At 36.0% G+C, this 10000-nt stretch overlaps 1 protein-coding gene across 4 annotated transcripts in view; it reads left to right on the forward strand.

Moving 5' to 3' along the window:
- The first annotated feature begins 222 nt into the window (after positions 1-222).
- LOC144957899 (uncharacterized) overlaps positions 223-10000 on the forward strand; it is a 369376-nt gene continuing 359598 nt past the window's right edge. The window contains exon 1 of one of the 4 annotated variants that reach the window (XM_078889432.1): positions 223-503. The gene's annotated coding sequence lies outside the window, so the exon portion shown is untranslated. The remainder of the gene's footprint in view (positions 504-10000) is intronic. The other 3 variants (XM_078889431.1, XM_078889434.1, XM_078889435.1) reach the window with 3 other exon arrangements.

Here is a 10000-nt window from a genome sequence, read left to right on the forward strand (position 1 = left end):
ACGGAATGACAACATATTGTTTATATTTATTGTGAATCTGTATTTAATGTATGGGTGAGTAGCATGTGTGCGCGTGCGATAACAATGCGTGGCGTGAGTGAGTGAGTGAGTGAGTTCCGTCAAGAGTGCAAGTGCGTGAGAGATCTGCTTGTAACAACAGAGAGATGAGATGCGGCGATACGTTTTGATACCAGCGAGCAAGCGACGACTGACTGACTGGCTGATGAGGTGAGAGAGAGTGAGGGCGGCGATCACACGCACGACTGTGTGTGTGTGTGTTGTGTGTTGTGTGTGGGTGATAATTTTGTTGTGATTAGAAATGATATCTATGTGGAAAGACGATATGACTGTGACTACTTCAATACTAGCTATATTATATCCTAGATGGAGAGATTAGAAACGGGGAGTTGACAAGAGTTTTGTCACGGCAAGGGGAGAGAAGTGAAATTCTGAGTTCGTGAAGTCGTGTCTTCATATCGGATCTCTTGGGATAATTGGAATATGTAATTAATTAATTAATTGTGGTGGTGGTTATGGATTATGTAGTTCCATTGTTGTTCATCGTGAGGGAGAGAGGTTTGAGAGAGAGAGAGAGAGAGAGAGAGAGAGAGAGAGAGAGAGAGAGCCAGAGCATTTATTATTATTATTATTATTATTATTATTATTATTATTATTATTATTATTATTATTATTATTATTATTATTATTATTATTAAGGTTATATTATTTATTATTATTATTATTATTATTATTATTATTATTATTATTATTATTATTATTATTTATTTATTTATTTATTTATTTTTAAAAAATTATTATTATTACTAGTATTGTTATTAGTAGTTTTATTGATATCATTTCAAATTTTAAAAATAATCTTTATTGTTATTAATATCATTATCATCATCGTATTATCTAAACCATTTACTGTTATAATAAGGATTACTAGCGTGATGTTTAACCCTCTCCTTACCACCTATAGGAAAATCGTCCCTTTCGTTACGATACAACCAACATTTTTCTTATTACAATTTCTCTTGTACGTCATAAAATTTAAAGAAAATGAACAGTGTGTGTTGTAGAACATATTTTGCTAAAATAATTATAAATGTCAAGAACTTACTGTTATTGTAATTGAGTGATAAAAATCTATTTTTGTGTTAGTTGGGTGGGAAGTTTTGGGGAAATTCTTGAAAATGGCTGGTAAGGAGAGGGTTAAAGAACGGGTTACAACTCAATGGAAGTGTAAAGCCAGTCTACAGGAGGACTTGGGTTAGGATTTGAAGTGTAAATGATCTTTTGGTTTCACAGCGATGACATCTTATTGTCTAGTTTAAATAAATATAGGTCGTCATATAATATATAATAATAATAATATAATAATAATAATAATAATAATATAATAATAATAATAATAATAATAATAATATAATAATATAATAATAATAATAATAATAATAATAATAATAATAATAATAATAATAATAATAATAATAATAATAATAATAATAATAATAATAATAATAATAATAATAAATAATAATAATATATAATAATAATAATAATATAATAATAATAATAATAATAATAATAAATAATAATAATAATAATAATAATAATAATAATAATAATAATAATAATAATAATAAGATATAATAATAATAATAATAATAATAATAATAATAATAATAATAATAATAATATAATAATAATAATAATAATAATAATAATATAATAATAATAATATAATATAATAATAATAATAATAATAAATAATAATAATAATAATAAATAATAATAATAACAATAATATTATATACTGTATTCATCCCCCCCAAAAAAACATGGAAATTCGTTTACAGACGTGGCATGCATAAAAATGTATAAATATAAAGTTTAGAATTTATGGCGACAATGTATATATATATTTTATATATTACAAAGTGAAATATGTTTTCCCCATGACCCCCAGTTTGAATGTATATGAAAATGCATAAAAATGTAAAAATATAGAATTAAGAATTAATAGTGACACTTTATATATTAATTTTTTAAATTGAGATAGATTATACTTCTGGTCGCTGGTCTCTACCCCGAACTTGTGTGTGTATATTCTTTAAAATAGTATTTTATTTAAATCAGAATTGCGGATTAAAAATTCGAACACTACGTGGTAAAAATGAACTAAAGTAACGTGTTGTCTTGGTTTTTGTTTGATAAAAGGCGACTTAACCCTCTCCTTACCAGCCATTTTTAGAATTTTCCCCAAAACTTTACATCCACCCAACACAAAAACAGACATTTCTTACTCAAACAGAAACGCAACAAGCGCATTCTATACATAATTTTGTTCGACAATATGAGCTCTATTACAGAATGTCAAGTTTTTATAGCTATAGCAGAAAGAAATGAAAACTGGATGAGAAAAGTGACGGTTGCATCGAAACAAATGTGACGATTTTCCAATAGATGGTAAGGAGAGGGTTAATAGATTTGTGAAGGGGGTGATCGGCATCCAACCCCGCTCTATAACTCACTATATCCTAGAGATTTTTGATACTTTCAAAATTGGAAAAATGTATCAAAAATGAGCATGTGCATAGATAGTTTTATTCAACTACAATTAATATGTAAAAACTAAAAATAATAGCTTTGATACTACACCTATAATTTGTCTCATGAAAAATGTAATAAATAGTCATGGGGTAAAAGTAACCCGGGTAAACTACGGATGTAGTAAATAAAAAATAAATAAAATAATAATAAAATGAGCTTTTATATAGCGCAATATCCACTTAATGTACTCAAAGCGCTTTACAAGGGGTCCCTGTCCAACAGCAACACGTAACATGTAGAAAGAGACATGACGCCTGTCACGCGATATTACATTTTTTCCGGACAGAGACATCGCTGTTAACGGCCAGGTTCGCCAGGTACTCATTTTACATCTGAGTACGGTGAGAGAATGTGAGTAAAGAGCCTTTTCCAAGGACTCCACTATGCGCCGAGGCTCGAACCCAGGACCTTCCGATCCGAAAGCGAGTGTCATACCACAAGACCACATAGCCGCATATAGTCGGTGTTAGGGTTGAGTGAGTTGACTCCCCTCGGTGATTATAACAATCTGCCAATACACACCGCTATTAAAATGATTATCTTATCTTGTGATTCAATTTGTAACATATTCAGTGTCTAGGCGCGCATTGTCCAGGGGATTGGTTACACACATCCAAAGAGATTTGTACCGGAAAATAGGAACGTTTTTAAGTCCCAACTCCCGCAGCGCATTGGAATTATATCTTTATGGTTTATTGTAGTTCCTATCTTTACCATTAAGATTTGAAGTCATGTAATGACGTTATTTATGTTTTTTTTTTTTTTGGTTATTAGCCGATGAAGGGTTTTGAGTCCAAAACGTTACATATTTGTTGTTTAGTTCTTTTCCTGACGCTTTTAGATTGATTTTGTTTTGGTACATTTTTGCTTTGACACTCCGTAGATTTCAGGAATGAAGTATTCCTGTAGATGACCTTCCATTGTGAAGAGACAGAAATACTCAATAGGGAATGAGATTAGCGGAAGAGCAGCGTCCCTTCATTAGACGTAATCCATAGTCTGTGACGTCACCGGCGGAAAATTTATTAGAGAGAGAACGACATGTTGGTTGTGCGCATGCGTCTCTCGTCCTCGCTTTCTAAATGTCAAGTATGATCAATGCTAGAGTTTGATTTCAAAAGGCCCTGACTTCGTTTCGTGTTTCATGTGAGATTCTGGCAATGAGTTTTATAGATAGAATGCGCTTGGCCAAGGAGTTCACAACCATCCGGAAGTATAACGGACCAACACACAAACTCTGTGTAACCATGAACTTTTATAGTCTGGTTAATACAGTTTAGTGAGAACAACTCACAAACGCGGATGGCAAAAACAATAACAAAGGCCTGAGTTACGTCATCTGCATACTATCTATAGTCTAGTTAATACAGTTTAGTGAGAATTACTCATAAACGTTTATTAAATTGAAGCATACATTCAATTTCACATTGTTATAATTTATTTCTTCGAGTCTCGAGCAGCATCATTAAGAGTGGCTCAGCAGTACGGTCTTTGCTTCGTACCCGCCCGAAAGGTACCGAGTTCGATCACCCGCCGCTGCGCTGTGTAGCCTTGAGCAAGTCACCTCGCCCTAGCTCAATTTGCGGCGCTGCACTGAGGATGACGCCTGAGTTATTCCAGTCTTCCCTTGGAATAGACCCTAAAGACAAATTTCCCCTATGGGATGAATAAAGGGAATTTTTTAAATAAAATTTTATTTTACAGTTAAGGTGGAGTTGTGGAATTTTACCATAAAATCCTCATGGTGTTATAGATAGAACGAAGTAGACGCCATTCAGGTCTTTGTAATTGCCTTTTGCCATCCGCGTTTATGAGTAATCCTCACAAAACTGTATTCACCAAACTTTAAACGTTCAAGTTTACACATAGTTTTCTGTGTTGTTCCGTTATACTTCCGGATGACAATTTTGTGAGATTCTTAGCCAAACGCATACTATCTATAGGCTGACGGTTTCATGCTTGTTGTCGAGAACAATCCTGATTTATCGATGCGTTGTACCCGACGTTTTACTCTGGGTGAGATCTTAATTATACTTAACTACCCATTGCCTGACACTGATTAGTGTGGGTTTGTGTATGTGTGTGTGTGTGTATGTGTGTGTGTGTGTTTGTGTGTGTATGTGAGAGAGAGAGGAAGAAAGAGAGAGAGAGAGAGAGAGAGAGGGAGAGAGAGAGAGAGGGGGAGAGAGAAGAAGAAAAAAAGAAAGAGATAACGAGAGAGAGAGCGAGAGAAAGAGAGAGGGAGCAAGAGAAAGAAAGAGATGCAGCGAGAGAGAGAAAAAGAGAGGGAGTGAGAGCGAGAGATAGAAAGAAAGAAAGAAAGGGAGAGAGAGAAAGAAAGAAAAAAAAAAAAAGAGAGAGAGAGAGAGAGAGAGAGAGAAAGAAATAGAGAGAGAGAGAGAGAGAGAAAGAAATAGAGAGAGAGAAATAGAGAGAGAGAGAGAGAGAGAGAGAGAGAGAGAGAGAGAGAGAGAGAGAGAAAATGTGTGTTCTACTGTTTCCTTCAATGGCATGTGGAAAACAAAGACACTCACGCACGGTTTCCTCGAACTTTTCTGTTTGCCCCCCGGGGAGTTCGGGGTAACCGTGCTGGAGTGTAAGTAATAAGCCTGACATTGGGTATGATTGAATTAAAAACAACGGTAATGATGATGATGTTGATGATGATGATGATGATGATGGTGATGATGACGATGGTAATGATGATGATGATGATGATGATGATGATGATGATGATGATGATGATGATGATGATGATGATGATGATGATGATGATGATGATGGTGATGATGATGATATGATGATGATGATGATGATGATGATGATGATAATGATGATGATGATGATGATGATGATGATGATGATGATGATGATGATGATGATGATGATGATGATGATGATGATGATGATGATGGTGATGATGATGATAATGATGATGATGATGATGATGATGATGATGATGATGATGATGATGATGATAATGAGATGATGATGATGATGATGATGATGATGATGATGATGATGATGATGATGATGATGATGATGATGATGATGGTAATGATGATGATGATGATGATGATGATGATGATGATGATGATGATGATGATGATGATGATGATGATGATGATGATGATGGTGATGATGATGATATGATGATGATGATGATGATGATGGTGATGATGATGATGATAATGATGATGATGATGATGATGATGGTGGTGATGATGGTGATGATGATGATGATGATGATGATGATTATGGTTATAATGATGATGATGATCAAGACAATGTTGACGATAATAATGATAAAGATTATGATAGTGATAATGATAACGATGATAATGATGAAATGTTTGAGTGCAACGTTTTTGTTTATTCATCTTAACAACGCCACTGCCTCATGATCTCATTCGTCTGTAGTGTTTCATTCATTCTGTTTTGCTGATAAATGGAAATCCCGAAACGTCCATTTTATCTGGGTTTTTTTTTGTATATCAAGTTGAAGCTTACATACAAATTCACATTGTAATTGATGTAATGGTAGCACGTCTGACCGGTAATCAGGAGATCTGAGGTTCGATTCCCAGTCGAGCTAGATTGTTTTATTTTTATTTCTTGCTTTGTAGTTCACTGTTTCATAATCACTTGGTGGGTGGGATTTCTGACCTCCCATAGTGGGCAGGGAGGTACCTATTGTGTCTTCTATCCCCCTGTATCTGTTTTCCAAATCGCTTTCTGTCTTTGTCTTGGAATGAGATTACTTGGTTTTGTCTAGGCCCTGGCCGGATACCCTAGCAGGGAAAGAGACAGTCTAGTGTATAGTTAGAGTTTTGGGAGATGATATTTTTTTGTCGTGTAAATCATCTCTCTGTTATGTACTATTTTGTTTTATTCTTAACATATGGTTTGTCAACATTTGAGTGTATTCCTCTTAGTGGGGACTTATACTGGTGTCTGGATGAGACTTTTAGGTGATTTCAAACTATGTACACTGATAGTGTGCTCTTTGAATCTACATCTGTTCCCTATTTGAACCTTTTCCCCCTTGTCTTACTTTTTCCTCAAGTCCTTTTAATTGTACATCTAGAATGTCTTTACTATCCAATTTTCTTCCTTTTTACTGGCGATGATATGACCTAAATGTGTTGCACGCGCCGTAAAACCCTTAAAAACAATAAAAACAAAACATAATCACTTGGTCATGTTTTTAACTAATGTAATAATTATTATATAAATGGGAAACCTGTTAATTGGTAATTCATGAAGACACAGGCATAAGAAGAACAATTATTCTGTTTGTAACACGACGGGAGCACCGCTGGTTGTTTTAGGAAAATTAAAATTAAAATCGTCGTCTGTTAATAAATTTGTTATTGGATTCCAGGATTTAACTTTTTATTAAGTGAAGTTTTGACTCCCTTTGGTTTCGTAAAATGTCTTGTATCTTTTTTCTTAAACCTACTAACAGGACGCCTAATTGAAGCAAACATTTCATAATTTTACGAATTTTTCGCAGTAATGGGCAGGTCCGACATAGTAGAACCTCAGTGACACGAAGGGCTGTGGAACGGTGACACGAAGGGCTGTGGAACGGTGACACGAAGGGCTGTGGAACGATGACACGAAGGGCTGTGGAATGGTGACACGAAGGGCTGTGGGAACGGTGACACGAAGGGCTGTGGAACGGTGACACGAAGGGCTGTGGGACGGTGACACGAAGGGATGTGGAACGGTGACACGAAGGGCTGTGGAACGGTGACACGAAGGGATGTGGAACGGTGACACGAAGGGCTGTGGAACGGTGACACGAAGGGCTGTGGAACGGTGACACGAAGGGCTGTGGAACGGTGACACGAAGGGCTGTGGAACGGTGACACGAAGTATGATTTACTTCATCCACTTGTCTGTACTGGTGGACATTCCCAGTAATCAGTGGGCGATGCAAGTTGTGATTAATTAATCAAAATGTGTACAATCACGTTTTATGAAGCGTGGACATAAAGAGTTGTTATTTATTGTTATTTATGACTTGGTTCATAATGGGATAATGGGGGGGGGGGGGCGAAGGGACAGAGTGGTGAACCCTGTCCTTACCAACTACAGAAAAATTGTCACATTTGTTACGATACAACCAACATTTTCTCATTCAAATTTCTCTCGTACATCATAAAACTTAAATAAAACGAACAATGTGTTGTAGAGCATGTTTTGCTAGAGAAATTATCTATGTGTCGCAAGAACTTTACTGCTATTGTGTTTGAGTGATAAAAAATATATTTTTGTGTTAGTTGGGTGTGAGGGGCCACGAGGAAGAAAACGAAGGTTAATAGGTTTCAACAGGCGCGACGTCACTTCCCTCGTAATGACGCATGGTAACTTAGCAACTGGTTCTAAACTATATGAATAATGGCGGACGCCCTTATGAAGTACTTCTCCGACGGGCATAAAAGTTTATCTAGTGGAGAAAAGCATTATAAGTCTGATCGTATTTTGACTTTTATATAATCTGATCGCATGACATGTGAAAACGTTCTAGTCAGCATGAAGAATATAAAGTACCGACTTTCTTTGTTTAGAACCAAGCTGCTGGTTGCTGGGCGGACGTGACATCAGACTATTGAATCCTATTGCGCTATGCTTTTGATAATTCGAAGATGACGCCACTCAGGTCTTTGTTATTGTTTTTTAAAATTTTTTTGCCATTCGCGTTTGTGAGTAATTCTCACTAAACTATTAACCTGTCTGTAAACGTTCATTGGTTACTCATAGTTTTCTGTGTTGGTTCGTTAAACGTTCGGATGGCAACGTTGTGAGCTTCTTAAACAAGCGCATACATCTATTGAATACAACTCACTATTTATTTACTTTTGTGCTCATCGACTCGTATTTTCAAGTGAATCTTTGGTCGTCGCTATCGTTATCATAGCCTGACACAAGAACCCTCTTGGACTGGCAGTTTGACGCCATTTTTTTAGGTTTGTGTAGCGTCTAGTGAGTTGTCGTTAGTAGAGCTCAAGGAAACAAGTTATTTCATTGGTTGAACTATTGAATACAACTCACGATTTGTTTTCTTTTGTGGCCAAAGACTTGTCTTTTGACGTCATTTTTTGGTCAGTGTCAGGCTATAGATAGTTCGAAGATGACGTCACTCAGGCCTTTGTTATTGTCTTTGCCATCCGCGTTTGTGAGTTGTTCTCACTAAACTGTATTAACCAGACTATAAAAGTTCATGGCTACACAGAGTTTGTGTGTTGGTCCGTTATACTTCCGGATGACAATGTTGTGAACTCCTTGGCCAAGCGCATTCTATCTATAGACATTATGCGCTTGGCTAAGAAGCTCATAACATTGCCATCCGGAAGTATGATGGGCCAACACACAAAACTCTGTGTAACCACGAACTTTTATAGTCGGGGTAATACAGTTTAGTGAGTATCACTCACAAACGCGGATGGCAAAATACAATAACAAAGGCTTGAGTGACGTCATCTTCGAACTATCTATAGAAAGCTACGCTTTGGGTCAGTGTCAGGCGAGAAGTCAAACGAATGTTTGGCGGCAACACAGATTTAACCCTTTCCTTACCAACCATAGGAAAATCGTCACATTCGTTACGATGCAACCAACCGTTTACTAATTCTGATATCTCTTGTACATTAAAAAATTTAAAGAAATGCTTTGACTACAGCTATTAATACTAAATACTGTATTGTAGAGCTCACTTGGTACTTTTTTTGTTTGAGTAAGAAAAGTATTTTTGTGTTGGGAGGGAGTTAATTTTGGGGGGAACTTCTAAAAATAGCTGGCAAGGAGAGAGTTAACCTTCCTGTTTGTTGGCGTGAGTGAAATCGTGGCCTTCGTGAAGTTATGGCCTGATACTGACCAAAAAATGGCGTCAAAATGCCAGTCTTTTGCCACAAAAGAAAACAAATCGTGAGTTGAATTCAATAGTTCAACCAATGAAATGACTTGTTTCCATGCGCTCTACTAACGACAACTCACTAGGCGGTTCAAAAACCAAATAATGACGTCAAACTGCCAGTCCTTTTGGATTTCAGTATCAGGCTATAACTTAACGATGGCTACGGTGAAATTCACGTAGGAAGACACGCACGGTCATTCCAAGGAAATTGGATTGAACAATTTCACAGTGTTGGAAGCGAGTCTTTATAAATAGTATGCGCTTGGCCTAGGAGTTCACAACATTGCCATCCGAAAGTATAACGGACAAAGACACAAAACTTTGTGTAACCATGATCGTTTATAGTCAGGTTAATACACTTTAGTGAGAATTACTCATAAACGCGGATGACAAAAAACAATAAGAAAGACCCGAGTGACGTCAACTTCGAACTATTTATATTTCATATTTCTTTTTCAAACA

The sequence above is a fragment of the Berghia stephanieae genome, chromosome 12, assembly GCF_034508935.2.
Source record: "Berghia stephanieae isolate SIO BIC M18660-M18661 chromosome 12, UCSD_Bste_1.3, whole genome shotgun sequence".
Lineage (NCBI taxonomy): Eukaryota > Metazoa > Mollusca > Gastropoda > Nudibranchia > Aeolidiidae > Berghia > Berghia stephanieae.